The sequence below is a fragment of the Pteropus medius genome, unplaced genomic scaffold (genome assembly GCF_902729225.1).
Source record: "Pteropus medius unplaced genomic scaffold, Ma_sr-lr_union100, whole genome shotgun sequence".
Lineage (NCBI taxonomy): Eukaryota > Metazoa > Chordata > Mammalia > Chiroptera > Pteropodidae > Pteropus > Pteropus medius.
The window spans coordinates 1169658-1188186 of record NW_024346065.1 but is presented as its reverse complement, the minus strand read 5'-3'; the positions used below and the strand labels follow the sequence as shown (position 1 = coordinate 1188186).

Here is an 18529-nt window from a genome sequence, read left to right as displayed (position 1 = left end):
CCAAAATAATTTTTTTGATGGATTAGATGTGGTGTGTGAGAGAAAGAGAAACATTGAAGCTGACTGCGAGGCTTTGGCCTGGGCAGGTGGGAGTACAGAGTTGCTGCATTCTGAGTAGGAGGCTGCGGGAGGAGCAGACTTTGTAGGGAAGACCAGGAGTTTGGTTTTGGCATTCTACATTTTGGATTTTCTATTAGATAGATCGATAGATGTGCAAGGAAGCAGTTGGCATTCAGGAGAGAGGTCAAGTTTGGGCGTTATTAGCATATAGATAGTATTTAAAGATATGGGCCTGGGTGAGATGGGGGAGACCCCTGATCCCTGATGCCTCCCAATATGTATTAGTTAGGAAGATGAAACAACAGAGGAGACCCTGTTGGAAGATTGAGTGAGGTAGGAGGAAAAACAGGAGAGAGTGGAGCTCTGGAGGCCAGTGAGGAAAGGGTTTCTAGAAGGAAGTGGTGTACTGTCCGTGTCAGGTGTTTCTGAGAAGGCACCGGGACCTCAGTGGGTGGAGGAGGAGAAGCCACTAGAGTGAATTCAAAAGAGGAAGTGGGGACAGAGATTATAAACAGCTCTGCTGAAAATTCTGCTGCAGACATGAGCAGAGAATTGAGATAGGTGATAAGGAAATAGGGTCGAGAAAGAGATGCCTTTTTTGTTTGTTTGTTTGTTTTTAATTTTAAAAAGCTGGACATTTATACAATCCACACAGTGATCCTTCCAATTACCCTAGCATCCATCTGGCACCACACACAACCATTACAATAATATTGACTATATACCCTATGCTCTACTCTAAATCCCCATTGCTGTTTTGTAACTACCAATTTGTACTTCCTCCCTTCACCTTTTTCACGCAGCCCCAAAACCCCTCACCCCTCTGGCAATCACCAGTTTGTTCTCTGTATCAGTGAGTCTGTTTTCATTTAGTTTATTCATTTCTTTCGTTCCTTAGATTCCACATATAAATGAAATCATATGGTCTTTATCTTTCTCTGTCTGATTTATTTCACTCAGTAGAATACCCTCTAGGTCCATTGATATCATTGCAAATGGTAAGATTTCATTTTTTTTAATAGCTTGAGTAATATTCCATTGTGTGTGTGTGTGTGTGTGTGTGTGTGTGTGATAACTTCTTTATCCAGTTGTCTATTGATAGGCACTTAGGTTGCTTCCATATCTTGGCTATTGTGACTAGTGCTGCCATGAATACAGGAGTGCATAGATCTTTATGAACTAGTGGTTTTCTTTGAATAAACACACAATTGCTGGGTCAAAAGGTAGTTCTATTTTTAATTTTTTTTTTCCAGAAACTCTTAGAGTCTCACTTTTCATGGCAATATAGTCACTTGCATCATTTCAATAAGAATCAATCCTTCTTTTTACCAGGATATAATTGGACAGATCGACTGTGCAATATGGTTCATATTTGAAGAGTGGTAATCATAGAATCAGACATAACCACCATTTTGTTTAAAGAGACAAATGTTGGCTGTACTTATGGAACTAACGCCCACAAAACTCTCCCTGGAAAGCTGGCCTGGTCCCTGGTCGACAGGGTGCCAGCCTTTCAGGTGGTTAAGAAGATTACTTCCTGGAAGGCCAGGGACCATAGGATATTTAGGGCCCTTAAGAAGAGAGGAATTCACCTAAATTCATAGGAATTGCAGGTGAACTTTGGTGGAAAGAGTTTCTTAGGACCGGTTTCCTCTTCTCAAGAAAGCAAACAGTAGAGGTTTTAAAATCCATCCTTGTGAAAACTCCCAGACAGAAATTAATTTTGTGACATTACTAGTTGTTCAATACCGTATGGCTCAAGATTTGTAAAGCAAACTTAAGGAGGCCTAGATGTTAATGAACACCCTTTGTTTATACAAGTAATCAGGCCAGACCTGTTGAGGTCAGCCTTACTTTGTGGTTAAGAATAATCTTTCTTTGAGATTCTGTAATAACAAGGGAAGGGGGAAAGACTGTCAAAAATAAATTGTGAAAGACTTTGAAATGTACCCAAAAGTACCCCAAAATCTACTGGATATATTCATTAGCAAACTATGTGTATCTGGAGCACACTATTTTGGCTTATCTGATTCTGGATTTAAACTTTTTATTGTCTTTGAGCTATTCTTATAATTTTGTAAGTTATCTTTTAAAATGATAGTAATGCAAATAATTATTGTCTATAAACATGCAAATTAATTCTGTCTGGTGAAGGAACAATTGATTTCTTCCCTTTCTCTTCATTATAGAAAAAGCCAGTTTTGCATTTATTTGTAAATTTATTTCATGACCTACATATGTCTCTGGTCTTTGAATCCTTCTTTGAACCAGTCTAACTTCTTACCGATTTCCTCCTTCATTAATATGTTAAATAAAATACTGGACATATATTTACATGTATATATATATGACTTTTTAATCTCAAAAAAAATTATCCTTTAACATGTTAAATTCTTCACTTTATTCTTGCGTTATAAACTCTATTATATTTATTATTTATACATAACTATAAAATAATTAAATTGTCAACAGTTGACTGGTTGATATAATGTTAGTTTAGTAGATGCTCAATTAAGCATTTATTAATTTTGAATCTATAGAAAGCTGCTTCCTGTCTTGGAGCTAACAATTTTATTTTAAGCATCAAACATTATTCTTATAGGCACTTAAAAAGTTCTTTAGGCCTAAGCACTGTGCTTATGGGGTAAAATCAATAAAATAACCTTAGTCACTCAGATATTTGTCGAATAAACAAATGAGTGAATTGCAAATAATATCCACCATTTTGGTGGCACTTCTCATGTGCCATACACTCATACATATCCTAGAAATATAGAATGCAATATAAGAAAACTTGGTAGGGAAATTATTATTATTATTATTATTGTTATTATTATTATATTATTATTATTATGGGTGAGGAACAGGCTAAATAAAGTTGAATATCTTGCCTATAGTTGCACGTACTAAGTGCAAAAAGCAGTATTTGAACCTAAGTCTCTGACATTAAAGTCTATGTCTTTTCATTACCCAGGATATGGTACTGAGTCTTACGCCTGCTCTCCCAGGGGAATCCCATCAAGGTAATTCAAACCTTCCCCTTTTGGTCCTTCCACCCTCCAGCCCAATCATCTTTGATTTTTGTTTTTTTTTTTAAAAAAAAAACGCCTACAGCACTTGGTATTCCTAGGTAGTTTCCCATCCAAGTACTAACCAGGTCCGACCCTGCTTAGTTTTGGAGATCAGACGAGATCAGGCACGTTCAGGGTGGTATGGTCATAGACTCATCCTTGTTTTTGACTGTAGAGACATCTTACTGGAAAGCACAGTGCTCGTGGGAATTGGATCTCAAGGTACAACGTTGGCCCTGCCAAAAGCTGTGTACTCTTGAGCAAGTCACTCAACCTCTCTTTTAAAATATATTAATAATATCAAAATGTTATTAATTAGATAATATTAGAATATTAATAATATCTAAGCCTAAGAGTTGTTATGAAGGAAAATGAGATGATGCATATGATGGCTTGGCACCAGTACTGGCACAGAGTAAGTGCTCAATAAGCAGTAGTCATGGTAACATTTGCCCCAGATTCCTGCTCCCAGGTGACCTCCAACAAGCTCTGAAGCAGCAGCAGGCTGAGCGCCAGGCATTGGGTTGGGAAGAAGGATTTGGTGGTGGAAAGACATGATTTGCATAATCATTTACATATTAAGAAAATTCTTTTCATTTCACAATGGAACAAGTCTTTTGAAGCAAGGCTCTACAATCTAGTGACAATTTAAACAAATTCAAATTGGAAAGTTACAAGGAAGATTACAGAAGGAAACAGGAGGAATCCGGCCTTAATGGATTTAAATCCCAGAGACCCCAAGCCAAGCAGGCAGTAAATCGGCCTTAACTCTTGCCTATGCTGAGCATGTCCAGGTTTAGCCGTAGTTGGAAAGTGGGAGAAGTGGGGATCGCAGGGCATTCTCGGGCGCCCGACCTATACCAAGTCAAAAACTCAAGTCTGGGCCCCAATCTCTGTTCCTGCAAAAGTTATTTGTCAGCGAATAGAGTAAATCCTGTGAAGGGTTTGTGTTGGTAAAAAAAATAAAATAAAATAAAATAACCTGTCTTGAATGTAGACAGAGTCCTGAAATAAACTCGACAAAATCAGCCACTGTGATGTCAGCTGCTTTTATCAATCCCTGTGGTCTCAGCAGCTGTGTTCTGCACCAAGGGGATTCTGGGTAAATGCCAGTCCCCTAAGGTGAGAAACCAGGCTGCAGTGGGACAGGCACAGAAGGGAGGGCATCTTAACGCATTGCTGAGTGAGTGCGATTATGACCAGGATTGTCATAGAGCCATCCTTGTTGTACTCAATAATTGTTTCTGAAACGACCTTGAGACTGTGCAGGGATGATTTAGGGGAGAGAGAGAGAGAGAGAGAGAGAAGAGAGCAGAAAGAAAAGAGAGAGAGTATATCCTAGAGGCAGAGAACAAGACGATCACAACATTCAGTGAGGTCTTCCAGACATGGCAGATTCCATACCTGCAGCTGAGACTTGGCCTTGACTATGTACCCTGGTAGCTGCAGTGGGTCTAGAAAAGGGGCCTAGGCTTTATTTGCAACCAACAATTCACTCACAGATTCAAACCCAGCTCTTTCTCTTACCAGCAGAGTGATTTAATTGATTTTGCTTCTGTAAACCTGTTTCTTCATCTCTAAAAATATTAATAAAATTTCATAGGGATTTTTGAGATAAATAAATGGGATTAAACACACTTACCTCACAGGTAAGTTTTGAGATTACATGAGAGGATGTGTGAAAACGCTGGGTTAACAGATTCTAACTGGCAGAGGCGTTGGTTTGAGGGAGAGTGATGAAGCATGCACTCTTCCCCTTCATGATCTGAGCCCCTCCTTGACTCTCTCATGACTGTGAGACTTTGAATACTCATGCTACCCCTCTGGGTCTTGGTTTCTTTACCTGCCAAGTAGGGATAATGACTATATTTCCCATCATGGTTGCTGGCAAGATCACATGAGATTGCATGTCATGTGAAAGATAGTTTATAAATTCTAAAGCTCTACTCAATGGTTGGTCTTCGCATTTTAGAGGTACACGGGACAGTGAAGATAAAGCTCATTTTCTAATCTTTGTTGAGGTAGACACTCATTCTGGATGCAAAATATTCACCAGTGATACTCCAGAACTTCATGTGACCTCATTCACCAGGGCAGGTGACTCTCTCCCCAGTGGCAATGGGGATAGTATGACTATTGCAAGCACATAACAGCCTCCTCCAAAATCAGGAAAATCTTTGACTGCTTCTCACCACACCCTCTTCCTCAGCCTGAGAGACACTCCAAAAAGCCAATCAGAATCATTGTCTGTGGTTATCTCTAAGGACACCCGCAAGAAGACCCCTTGCCTGTTTTCTCATCAATCATTTGCCATATGCAGCAGTTATGAAGATGTGAAGTCGTCACTCCCAGTGATGCTCTTTTAACTTGCAACAGTGACAAAGGTGATGGTCTTCCATTACCCCGATGCTTGCTCCCTTCTCACTGATGATTATCCTTTATCCCTGTCATCTTCATGTAATATCTATAGGGCAGAAGTGGTTTTTTTCTATTTCCTTTTCCTCTTGTAGTTGATCCTTCCTGTGGTTTTCTGATACCTCCTCCTGACGAAAGTCACTGTGGATTTCCTTCCATCCCTAAGCAGAAAGCTCAGTGCTATTATCTTTGTAGCTTCATCTTTGAGAGTTCCAATCTTTGTATTCCCTTTTCTACCTTCCTTAACTTTTTAATAACAGAGAACTGTCAGAACAGAAATTGCTTCTGGTCTGGAACAGGCTGTACTCTCCATGGCACGTATATTACTGAGCTGAGGGTGGTTTCACTTTGAGTTGACACAAACCTAATCAGGATATGAGAACTCTGAAGATATTAGTCTTTATCTGTGGCTTCACAGTTGTTAGGGAAGTAGGAATGATATTTACTTATTAAAAATTCTTTTTTATCATGGTAAAATACATATAATATAAAATTGACCACCTTAAGCATTTTTAAGTATACGGTACAGTTCAGTGATATCAAATACTACCGACCATCTCCAGAACTCTTTTCATCTTACAAAACTGAAAATCTATACCCAGCTCCTTTCATTCTGATCAAGGCAGGATAACTAACTCAGTGCAGCTCGGCTGTGGCATTTGTCAAAATGATATTAACGAGAGCTAACATTTAATGAGTGCTTGCCACAAAAAATACTTAGATAGTTGAGGAAACTGAGGCACGAGAGGTTAAATAGCTCGCTTAATATAACCAACTGAAGCAAGCGGTTAGGGAAGTAGAATGATGTATGTACTTCTCCTTGTAGTTCATAACAGAAAAGAGAGAGAGAGAGAGAGAGAGAGAGAGAGAGAGAGAGATCCCTGACATTATCTCTTAAACAAGACATGTGAGCAGCCAAATGCCATTTGACAGGACAAATATTTACTGTGTCTGCAAACGGCCCTGAACATCAGTGCGAGGAATGAGAAGACTCTGAGCCAAGGCTGATCAACGTTCAACAGAGATACCAGGTCCCAAGAGCTGGGGATTAAGGGCATCATTTAACACCAAACCACAGACAGGATTTGTCTTGTTGGCTCCGTATCCAAACTGGGCATCTTCTTTTCATTTCCTGGAGTCTCCATGGGCTCGTGTTCTTCAGGGCGAGTGTTTGTGAGCACTTTTTATTCTTCTAAACTCTGATCTCTGCGCCAATCTTTCACATGGCAGTCAGCTGGATTACAGGGTTGCAGCGTTCTTGTGGAGATTTGCTAGTTCTCCAAAAAGAAAATTGGACTTCCGAAGACCCATACGAACATCACTGCTAATAGTAAGCAACGAGATGAGAGACTCGTCTAGAGACTAGGGCTGGAAAAGCACTCGAAGGCATTTTCGCAGCTGTGTCAGCAGCAAACCACATGCGGTGAGGGGTGGCAGGGGGAATTTTCACTAACAAGCTTGACAGCTCTCTCGTTATGCATAGAGAAGTCCCGCTCACTTCAGCAGCATTATTTTTTTTTTCAAACGGAAGTGTTTGATTAACAGTCTCCTAGAGTGATGCGATTTAATTGACACTGGCCACAAAGCCGTCTGAGGAGTTTTATCTTCTGCTTCTCATGTGAGATACTTCAGGTTCCACTGCTGCAGGCCACATTCAGAAACAACTCTTTATTTGCCTGCTCCCTTGGTGTCCTGGTAAACTTTCTTTTCTGGGGAAGCAGCATGCACCTGGAGTCAGACCACTTGCTTCAGTTGGTTATATTAAGTGAGCTATTTAACCTCTTGTGCCTCAGTTTCCTCAACTATCTAAGTATTTTTTGTGGCAAGCACTCATTAAATGTTAGCTCTCGTTAATGTCATTTTGACAAATGCCACAGCCGAGCTGCACTGAGTTAGTTATCCTGCCTTGATCAGAATGAAAGGAGCTGGGTATAGATTTTCAGTTTTGTAAGATGAAAAGAGTTCTGGAGATGGTCGGTAGTATTTGATACCACTGAACTGTACAGTACACTTAAAAATGCTTAAGGTGGTCAATTTTATATTATATGTATTTTACCATGATAAAAAAGAATTTTTAATAAGTAAAAAGAATTAAAACAAACCAAAAAAAAAAAAGGAGTTAGATATGGCAGACAGAATAATGAAATGGTTCCCCGAAAATGTCCTCTTCCTAATACCTGGAACCTGTGAATGTCACCTTATATAACAAAAGGGACTTTGCAGATGTGATTAAATTAAGAACCTGGAGATGGGAAGGTTTTCCTGGATTGTCCAGTGAATTCAGTCACTAGGGTCCTTATAACAGAGAGGCACGTGGGACAGTCGGAAGAAGAGGATGTGACAACAAAAGCAGTGTCAGAAAGGAAAGAAGACGCTACACTGCTGGCTTTAAAGGCAGAGGAAGGGGTCCTGGAGCCAAGGAACACAAGAGGCCTCCAGAGCCTGGAAAAGACAAAGAACAAAGAAATAGAGTCTCGCCTAGAGTCTCCAGAAGGAATCCAGCCCTGTTGACACCTCGATTTTAAACCAGTGAGACTTCTGACCTCCGGAACTGTAAGATAATCAATTTGTATTATTTTTAGCCACTAAGTTTGGGGTCATATTTTCCAGCAGCCCTAAGAAACAAATGCATCAGGTGATGGTGGGGGCCTGAGGGCCAGTCAGGAGTGGAGGCAAGGACGCAGAGGACCCTCTGCAGGGGCAGCTCTGGAAATCGACTCCATCCTGCCAGAGGGCTCCTGATGGGCCTCAGTCCTGCAGGGAAGAGCAACTGCTTTTCATTCTCATAAAGTCTTGCTATTGATGGAGGCACAGCTGAAGGCCAGAGGATGCTGGGGAGCTGGGGAGCCATCTCAAAGTGGAAGATGATGAGTGAGAACTGAAAATCCTTTGGCAGACCAGGCTGCCGTCGTCCCTCTCCTCAGAAGCGCTCAGAGGAAGGGCCTGACAGGTGTGGCGCCAGTGGTTGGCCCGGAGTTGCCACATCCTGTCGCCCTCCTGTGATAAAGCTTGACTGCTTTCACACACAGCTTGTGAGGCTCAGTCTCATCTTTCTGTAGCCTCTGCACTTTTTTCATTTGCCCCACAAGCCTGTTCTCAAACATACTTATTGAAGGAATAAACAAACAAATGAACAAACCACCAAATGCATAAATAGACTACTAAAAAAGACCCAAATAGTATCACAAAGTATCGTTGTCTTGAATTAACTTGAAAGTGCAGGGCTGGGAGTGAGATGGAGATCAGGTAAAGATCCTTTCTTCTTTTGATCTCCCGAGGAAGGGCCTGATTGAGCATATAACCTCCCTGCAGTCAGACACATTGGCAGGTGTCCTTGGGCCCAGAATAGAAAGGTGGCTGGGAGTCCTGTTGCTGCAGTAGTTGGTATGCAGGCAGACGCTCCTGGAGCATTTGAAATCTGAGGGAGTGGATGATAATAACCCATAATCAATGTTGCATTTGCCAACAACCAAAAGAAAAATGAACCTTTAATTGAGCAAGATTTGGCATCAATCAATGATGTGACTTCAGTCAGGCAAAACCAACAAATTACTGAGTCAGACATCCAACTGTGAGAATTGTTCTCTACTGGGGCAAAGAAGCAAAATGTGGATATATATATGGCATATCTTTCCCAGCCCAGGACCATAACTCACTGTGAAAAAATCCTCTATGTCTGTTTTTAAATCTTCTTGAGTTTCTTCTTTAAGTTATGTTCTAGCAGAGCTTAACTTATTTTGTACCTCCAAGTTCTTCTACAGAAGTGTTGTTTCATTTTATTTCAATAATCTTTTCTGAAACAAATAGATATAATTAAATTAGCAGACACCTGGCCAGAGAGCCATAGAAGGAGCCATTCGAAGTAACAGTAGCAGGCCCGAGAACCCTGGCAAGATGGTGGTGATGGGGCAGCATAAGTTTCAGATCTTCTCGAATCTCCACATGAAAACAGACAGAGCTATTAAGTAGCAAAACCAACAAACCCAGCCATGGACAACATTTACCACAAAATGAGCTGATGAGGGATCCTCACGAAACCCAGATGCAAGCAAGTTGGGAAAACCCACCATCAACAGCAAGTCCGAGGTGCTCTAAGCACCTGTAAGAAAGCAGAGGGAAGCCACAAGGCATCTACGGACCCAGAACAAGAAAACCCCAAATAGCCAACAGGTGGGGAGCACTTTCAGGCCCGTCAAGAACAGCGGCCAGTACTGGGAGAGGCCGTGGTCAGCTCTGAACCACGAGCTTTCTAAACTGACCAGCCAAGGCTCCAGGACAGGACCCTACATCAGGGGACACTGCTGGGAGTAGAATAAAAACTGAGCGGCAGTGATGCTTTCAGACTGATTCAGCCGGCCCACAGAAACACCAGCTGCAGAACTTCATGCCGATGGCCCTCCATCTTGCCTGCTTAGGTGACCCAGCTGGCTCTCTGTTGCTCTGAAGTCTGTCTGGACACGGTTCCTTGTTGACCTATCTGGTCATAGTTCTGCTGCTCAACACCTGTCACTCTTTCAGACGCAGTTTTCCTATCACCCTCTGGCTTCATGCATAATTTTAATCAATGACTTCTACTTCTACCTGCTGTAGCTATAAAGAAGTTGCCTCCCTCTTCCACATGTCAGTTTCTACAGAAGTGTTGTTTCATTTTATTTCAATAATCTTTTCTGAAACAAATAGATATAATTAAATTATTATATCTATTTGTATCTATTGATATCTATGAGCAGCAGCAAATATTCAAATATTGTTGAATATTTGACAACAGCTATCACGGGCCTTCTAAAAGCATCTCTCCTTTGGGCCAAGTGTCTCCAGTTTCTTCAATAGCTCCTTCTAGAATGTAGCATCCAGAATCCTTATCCTGACCTCTTGCCTCTGGGCTTGTTGGAGTTCATGAAATACAGAAAAAAATTTTTTAAAAATTAAAAAATCAACAACAATAAAAAAACCAGTCCTGGAACCAGAGAGCTTGCATTTAAGTTCTGTAATTTCTCCTTCCTGGCCATCCTATTACTCTCTCTGGGCCTCGGTTTTCTCATCTGTAATGTGGGGATAATGTTAAATCATAGATTCGTTTTGAGGCTCAATGAGATAATGTAGTCACTTTGAGAACTCTAGAGCATGAAAAAAATATACATAAACGTTTAGGCATTATTTCTCTAAGTTGTAACATCACTGGCACCCAAGTTGCATTTCTAGAAAGAGATCTTTCCAAAAGTGGCCTGTTTAAAGGAGGATGCCATGGGACTGTCCTCTCCCTTATTCTAGCCTCCAGGCTTCTCCTAATGCGGTTTCAGTTACACCAGCTTGGTAGGCCTATCACACTGCTGGTCCTCACTGAGCTGGCAGTCAGCTGAATGACTGCAACACCATTGACTCTAGTTTCTTGTCTTAGACAAGGTCATACATACTATCACACAGCACCTTCATGAAGAGAGTTGCTGTCGGCCCCATGTAAAAGGCCTCCTGTGCTGAATTAAATCACTTCATCATTCTTTCCCTAACTTTATCCCAAGGAATACATTTTTCTGGGCGAGGGAACGTACAGAAATCTTTGTGCCTTTCTCGTTTAAAAACATTGTAGTAATATATGTCCAATCTTCATTTTCCTCAATATCCTATCATTCTTTGACCTAAGAAGCAATCTAAAACTTTAAGTTATTCTTATTTTTGTCCTATTCTCTCTCCTCTGGATTACAAACTCCATATGCCCACTGTAGGCTATGCACACCCTTTTACTTAAGCTAGATTTGTCTTTCAAGTTTCACAAGGTATCACCTACCAATGCGCCAAGATTTGTTAAACAGGTCCACCACGTGGCACATAGGGCCTTGATTGCTTCCTTAAATACTACTATAAAATTCATCCATTTTTAAAAGTTGGCAATAAAGTTTTAGAAAATGCATGTGATTAACTGTTTTAATGAAAGAGTAGTTTTAAAAATAAAAGGCAAAGCATGTTATTCACTTTGCTTAAATAAACAAAACCTCCTGGGAGGCTGGCTGCTTGGCTCACAAGGCCAGAATCAACATGCCAGTGCCCACGTGGTGCCAGTTACCTTGAGTCATCAGCCAAGAACAGAGGAAGAAATAAATAGCCACATAAGCGTTAGTGCTGAAAATCAAAACATTCACATTATATTGGGGTCACTTATTCTATCACATACTGAGAACACATAGGCTTTCAAATATATAACCTTTCCCATACATATGTATGCTCTCTCCCACACACATATGTCCAGATATACAGTTGCCCTTATATCCAACGAGAACATTAATCTCACACACATTCTTGGAGAAAGGGTAATGACAATTTATAGATGTGTAATAATACCATCCAATCACAGTAAGGCAAGGAATAAAATCTCACCTCATAAGACTTCAAAGAGAAAAGGAGTTGGTGATTAACACTGAACTCTTGGTTCACAGTCTGATTGGTGAAAGTTCCCAAGGGATGTGGCTGAGACGTTGACCAAACCACCACTGGCATTTGAGCGGCTAAGTATATCAGAGACCCTCGTGCGATATTTACAACCATGTGGCTAGATACAGGACTTAGTTGAATGTATATTAGCACAAGATGTGTTTAGGAAATGTCCTGGACAAGATGGATGTATTTTCACTGTCTCAGCCTCTCCTCTCCCTGGTACCCCTAATGCTGTTGGTACTTTGTAGTTTATGATTTCAGAGAACTATCTTTAAACTGTTTGACCTGAAGGATGTCTCCCAGTGAGATTGCAAACTCTGTGACTATAAACCAGGTCTTCAGATTCCTTTCTCTCTCTCCCCACTGAGCTCTTAATCCTATGCCTTTCATAAAGCAAGCACCCAATAGACATTCCCTGACCAAATGGCCTAATGTGGCCTTGGAGATATCAATATGACATAGGTCCTGAAATGCGTGATACTGCAACAAAAGAAGTGTTAAGAGGGCTGGGGCTTGGACATTTTCCTGTAAAACTATCTCTCCCTGCACTTACTACAGACCCTGTCATTTATTCATCCTTTGGTGTATTTTATCTTTGGCTGCATTTTTAAAAATCATGTCATTAAAATTTTGCTACTCATTCAGGTAGTGAGTTTAAGAGATAACCCTTTATAAATTACCAGCATTCCAGAGTCATGGGTTCGAAGCCAAAAGTTGCTCTTATGCAAAAAAAAAAAAAAAAAAAAAAAGTCAAGTATGGTTGCTCACCCAAGAAGCAGAGAAGGGCAGAGATGGTCCCATGTAGTGGCAGAGAAGCCTGCTTTTGATCTGTGGCAGCCTGCAACCTGGCCACTGCCAGAAGTCTGAGTTTTGATATTTTTTCTCATTTTCCAAGTGTGTGCTTATTTAAATTTTATAATCATCTGGTTATAAACTCCTAGGGATTTCAAGAAATAAGATAACAGATCAGCTTGAAGTTAAAGCAGATGAATGAACATAGGCCAGGGAAACAGAGCCAATTCCTGCTAAAAATCTAAGCAAGCCTTGTATTGTGGTGGCACCAGCCTGATTGCATAAGGTAGCTGGCTCTATACTAAAGCTGGGCACATCTGGAAATGATCATTTTGCACTTGGTTTGGCCACTTCCTATGGCCAGACCTCACTGTTTTGCCTTATATAAACTACAAACTCACACATTTCTGGCCAAAGAGGATGATTTACTTGGCCGACACATCCCTGAAAATGACATCACTTATAGCAGGTGGTTACCAAGCATATAAACAGACCTCAAACACACAAAAGAACATGCTCATTGCCCACAGTCACTATTCCTTAGTGTGCTTTTGGCCAAATACAGTATGACAACAGAGATATTGCTTTACCCTGAGTCCCTCTCATGGTAAGCTAGCAGCTCCTCAGTGACTCATATCAGAACTACCTACACAGTTGGCAGTGGCCACTAGTTGAGTTGACCAGGGGGTGGCCTCAAAGATCCCAAGTCTAGAGCCTGGGATAAGGCTGCGAGTGATGCTTCTGCTCTGTATCCTCCTCATATGCAGGGAATTTGGAAGGTCATTTTCATCACACCCACAGTGCCAACTATCCCTTTATGAAGACTGAGTCTAATGGACTCCTGGCACACACCCTGGCTGACAGGTTTGTTAAAAAATGTGAAAAAACAAATAAGCAAAAGTGATTAAACCAAATAAACAAAACCAAAAGAACACACCGCTTCTCCAGCTGACTGGGCGTTTCCCAGGCCTGCCTCCAGGAATTCACTTCCACCAAAGCCTGGCCCTGAGCCTGAGCCTAGTTGCCTCCTTGCTGAAGGACTGTCCATGTCCCAAAAGACCTCTGTCATGAAAGGCACCATTTCTCACTACTCTAAACCACCTTCTTGTAAAAACAAGAAAATCAAGGGATACAAATAGTATCCGATCCAACTAGTATGATGATCCAAACGCCACTGAATGAGCAAGCCCAAGATGGAGGAGTGTGGCCCCTATGGCACTGTCACTTTGGCAACTGGGGGAAAGAACATTGGTGTCACGGTTTTAAGACACGGGCAATGTGGGCTGCCCTAGCTATTGGAGCCCAGGTGAAAGGTCTTTAGATAAGATTCCACTCCATTTATAATTGAACTTGCTTGTGGTTCTGGCTCAGGAAAGTTTTCCCTGGTAAAGTGGTTAGCATCTGACATCAGGGTTTGAGGGACAGTCATAGTCAAGACAGTGACATAGTTTCTGTGTTTTTCCTTTGAGGAAGGAAATGGAGTAAGAGAATGTACCAGAGAGGAATCATTTAGATGCACACAAACCATTCATGCAAATTCATGCAAATTTGGATGGAAAGGGAAATTTATTCAAAAGATTCTGATTAGGTGGGATCCAAGGAAAAAGTGACCAACTAGACTCTGGAGCCACGACCATTCTAAAGGCCTCTGCAGGAGTGCCTACACTTTCCTCTGTGCATTGACACCATTCTGCTTCCTGATCCCTTTCTCTGCATTTTTCAAGAGAGAGAGAATCTAGTTGGCTTCTGACCAGTCTTCTTAGTCAACTACCATTGGGGCGGGAGGGAGAATACATAGTAGAAGAACTTGGGTGAGTTAGGGTAATGTAATTCCTTTAAGGAAGGAGTATGGGGGCAGGAGAGAACTGACGAGCAATTCTGCTGCAAAAGATCCCTCCTATTTCATCCCTTAGTAATGGGGAAAGATTCTTATTTGCATCACATCAATGTGAATCAGGAGAGTGGACCTGGAGCAGGGCAATCCCTCCTGGTCATCAAAACAGACTGAAGGGAGACCGAGTGCCTTCTGGTCGGTACGTAGAACATTTGAGAAAGGTGGAATGGGGACTAGAGAGAAAGGGCGAGAAGACACGCACACTAAAGATTAATTAAATGTCTTAAAAAATCAGATACTCTTGCCCTCCCTTAGATCCTTTCTTAACTGTGTTCCCACCCAGAGGAATGGCTAATTAGTGGGAGGTCAGTGCATTTACACAGACTTACTCCAATTTATCAGAGAGGCAGGAAGGGCAAGGCAGGAGTGACTGGTTGACACTATTATACAATTATCTGGAAATCTAATTTGTGGAACCAGTAGCCATCTGTTCCATGGGTAATGTGCCAAGGTACCTGCCAACCGCAAAACAAGCTTTCTGCTGTTGGGTAACTAATTGCATCTATGGGACCAACACAGCATGAGACTCAACTCGGGGAACGTGATCTTCCACCAAATTACCACTTTTGCTTGAGTTTTTCTCTGAGGGTCAGTAAGCATAGTACAAAGTCTCTGACACAGCACAGCACCAGAAGGACGGAGAGGCTGGTAGTCCCGTGCTTCCAAAATGTGGTAGGTCAGAGGGGCAAGCGCGTTCCCGGAGCGGTTCAGGTAACTGCGGTTCTGCTGCAGTTCGTTTTTCCCTCCTGAGAAACAGGAAAGCCTGATTAGTATGAAGCTGGGAAAGGAGGTCAAGGCCTAGAAAGGCTTAAAAGTTGATATCAGTGGTTCCTTCCACATCTTCCTTTTTTCTTTCTTTTTTTAAGCCACCTTGTTTAGAGACTCAAGGGAGTGGACTGTGCAGGGGCTATAAAATCTATATCTTTACCCTTGTCACTGCAGATGACAGGGCAGCCAATAGTTTAGATTACAAGCTTCTTCACTCTAACAAACTTCCCACAGGAAAAAATCCTCATTGTTTGGTGTCACCCACAACAACCAGAACACAGAAGGAAGAAAGTCGATAGTAGGAGGATTCCTCAGCCTCCTCTGCAGCCCCTACCTCTGGAAACTTGTCCAACCAAGGGATTTCCACAGAGCCTGAGCAGACCGGATCCTAGGTTTTTGTAATGTTTAATAAATTACCATATGATGGATGGATGGATAGAAGGATGGATGGATGGATATCTATTCTTCCTAAAGAGACTTAACCCTAAAGTCCAAGTGACAGTAAATTTTTCATTGCTGTTTTTTTTTTTTTAAGAATATATCAGCATAATCAAAAATGTACCAAGAACATTGAATATTACACAGGCCTCTGAGTATCAGCTACTTCTAGGCTTCTAGGGGGACTGGGGACAGCTCTCTTCTCATATAGCTGTTCTGGGCTCTTTCTAACCTCTCATTAAATCCGTATCATGCTGGATTGGCTCTGAGCTTCAGTGTAAAAAACATTTCTTGGATTCCAGGCAGACCAGTACCTAGCATACTGCCCATGTTTGATGAATACTTAGCAATGATCTTAGTGCAACCAAGAGGAAAAAACAAGGGATTTAACCAACAGAGGGAAGTTCACATAATACTGAAGGAGCTAAGCTGCTAATAGAAAGCATGAATCAAAGGCGCTTTTGAGTCTCTGGTCCTCTGGAGGTCAGTGAAGGGGTGTCGCATCAAAGCTGCTGCCAAAGGAGCTCCTGCAACAGGAAGAATGATCATTAGCCTGGGCCCATTGTAAAATGTAAATAAGTGAGATTCAAGAAGTTTGAATTGGCTTTCCAGAGATGTTTCCATTATCTATAGGAACAGAGGTTTCAGTGGTGTGGATATCCTACAAAACGAAATATTATACCTGACAGTCAATTATGGAATGGATTCTGTGACACTTTTTGTTTGGTTGTTTTTAACTAAAAAAAAATTTTTTGAAAAACTGGTTATTTGACTACCTTTCTGACTGTATTTTGAATGGATGAATAGGAAGATCAAGTCTATACCTAGGCACACACAAGCTGGGTGTCAAATGGCAATGGAATGAATGTTGGCCTAGGATTGACAATTCACTGTGATGACAGAAGTGACATCTGCCCAGGAGTGTGGTGGTAAATGTCTAACAATTGGCTTCCTAAAAAAAAACGCCCTGATTTGTAGTGTTTGCCCCTTTTAGTGGTCTAAATAGTCTTACCATGGCTGATTCCAAGGTACCAAAATGACATCACTGAACACGAGCTGGGAAGAGAGGCAGTCTCAACACACCACTGCATCTACTGGAACAAGGTAAATCCAGGTGACAGAAACCAGAAGACCCACCAGCTTTAATGGGGGGCTGAATTTTACATTTTTGTATATCTCGTGTCATGGCTACATTCAAAGAAATTAATTTCCTTTAATAATAATTGGTATATTAAAAATAATGTCAAGTAACACCTTAAGGATAATTGTATGGCTTAGTTAATCATCTTGAAACAAAATATTTGTCAGTAAAGTTTTCAGATCGACATATTATTGATTTCTAAAGGCTTTCAATGACATCTGACATGTAGTAGAAATTACAGTGCTGAAAAATTGCACTAAAGTGACCTATCATTAACAGAACTCTAATCTCAACTCTAAATTTACCTTAACTAAAAACCTTAGAGATTTTGAGAATAACAAGAATATTTTAAGATCTCTTAACTAATATTTTATTCTCAATTTTATTGACTAAGCTTTTTAAAAGACTATGCCTTTTCTCATAGAATTCTCTGAGAGTATCTGATAGTGTTTTTCTGCAAAGAAGAAAGGTAAAGAGGCAGTTTCCTCTCCAGAAGTCAGATACAAATATGACTCTAACTTAGTTTCTTAGAATTCTAACTCAGAATTCTCCATTTATTTGTATTCTATATTTTTTGATCTGTAAAAGTCTCTTTCAGCTTTAGAACTCTGTGAGTCTCCATTTCTATTTGAAGGCCCAAGAAATGTCTTTTCAATGCAGTGCTAGCTGAAAGTTAGTTTTGGAAAACCTTTTCTTCACTGATGGCTATTTTCTCTGTCAGGTTCTATTGGATGCTGTGGCACCAAGTGCACAGTAAGCTCAAAATACATAAACGAGCCTCTCGTGGACCTTCTTCCTGGGATATACACAGGATTTTCCCTTTTCTAATCAGACGGTCATCATCAGAGATAAATTATCAGTCTCGTGCTGTTTCCTCTATGCCAGGGAATATATGATGTGTAATCTCTTGGAGTTAACCAGTAGAAGCTGGTGATGTGGAGTAAGTCTCTAGGGTTAATGCCCAAATGACTCATTTCCCCACCTTTAGCTCTAAGAACTAAAACTTCCCGGGCCATATGCGCCTAGGAAATTGCCTGATTCCTGATTCTATACTTCGCGTTGGGTTCTGTTTCCTCTCTCTCTGTCTCTGAGTCTTTCATTTGTCTCTTTACTCATCACTGTCCAGCCCCAACTCTTGGGAAAATTCACATGCTCAAGTGCTTAAATCAAGTGCCACCTCCTTTGTTAGCCTCTGGGAAAGGAAACCATTTTAGATCTTTGTGCAAAAGTTGTGTATTTCAAATATAGTTTTACGTGGTGAAATTCTACCTTAAGCTAGCATTTATTTAACTCATTTTTCTAACAAAGTCTGCTTCAGAAAAGCAGAGTTAGCTGATTCTCATCTAGTACTGGTTGCTAGGAAACCATTCTCCGGCAAATTAGAATCACATAGGCTCTGACTTCCCTATCTTGAGAACTCCTATAGAATTAATGTAGGCATGATTTATTCGATGATGAATCAGCACGATCCAGTGATATCTTTTCTCTCTTACTATTAAACTGTTATTTAAATAATTAACT

The 18529-nt window shown here is 41.0% G+C and overlaps 1 pseudogene; it reads right to left on the bottom strand.

Annotated features, from left to right (window-relative positions):
• Positions 1-3165: 3165 nt before the first annotated feature.
• Positions 3166-3284, bottom strand: LOC120612823 (uncharacterized; annotated as a pseudogene).
• Between the last annotated feature and the right edge of the window lie 15245 nt (positions 3285-18529).